This window comes from Notothenia coriiceps, unplaced genomic scaffold, assembly GCF_000735185.1.
Source record: "Notothenia coriiceps isolate Sejong01 unplaced genomic scaffold, NC01 NC01_scaffold00037246, whole genome shotgun sequence".
NCBI lineage: Eukaryota > Metazoa > Chordata > Actinopteri > Perciformes > Nototheniidae > Notothenia > Notothenia coriiceps.
The window spans coordinates 12,703,616-12,704,258 of NW_011369947.1; the positions used below are offsets into that span (position 1 = coordinate 12,703,616).

Sequence of the window (643 nt, forward strand, 5' to 3'; positions counted from 1 at the left end):
ATTGCCATTTCTACTCTGCAGCTGATGAGCATATGACAATAAAACCTTTTGATCTTGAATCTGATATAGAGCCGATTCTGCCCGTGAAGATGTGTAAAAAGTTATGGTTATAAATCAGTGATAGTAACTCTTGCTTCTCGTCTCAGATCGTTTCAATACTCATCAGCTGAGGTTACCGTGTGACTGCCAGGTGGCCAGCTTCTCATACAAGCAGGTGAGCTGGCAAATATGCATATGGGAATATTTATCTATCTACCTATCTATCTATCCATCTATCTATATATCTATCTATCTATCTATCCATCTATTTATATATCTATCTATCTATCCATCTATCTATATATCTATTTATCTAGCTACCTACCTACCTATCCATCTATCTATCTATCTATCCATTTTATTTTACACAGCAACACCTGCTCGTTAAACCCCTCATCAACAATGCTCGAATCTGATTGGTAGTCACTGATCATTAAGGCACTGTTTACACGGGGACGGAACGGGTGTTATCCGCTACAGCTCTCTATTGTGTGGAAGGTCCGTTCACACGAGGCCGCAACGGAACCGCGGAAATTGAGCCCTCAAACGATAACGGGTCCCAAGCTGGAATATGTACTACAGCGTCTCCAGCGGGTCGAGCGGT

General features: G+C 41.8%; 1 protein-coding gene and 1 long non-coding RNA gene across 2 annotated transcripts in view; one reads left to right on the forward strand and one right to left on the reverse strand.

Annotated features, from left to right (window-relative positions):
• LOC104965812 (uncharacterized) overlaps nt 1–643 on the reverse strand; it is a 24,644-nt gene that overhangs the window by 15,819 nt on the left and 8,182 nt on the right. The gene's annotated exons all lie outside the window — the stretch shown is intronic.
• LOC104965811 (uncharacterized) overlaps nt 1–643 on the forward strand; it is a 2,294-nt gene that overhangs the window by 278 nt on the left and 1,373 nt on the right. Inside the window, exon 2 of the long non-coding RNA XR_800584.1 lies at nt 147–214. This is a non-coding gene — a long non-coding RNA (uncharacterized lncRNA). The remainder of the gene's footprint in view (nt 1–146; nt 215–643) is intronic.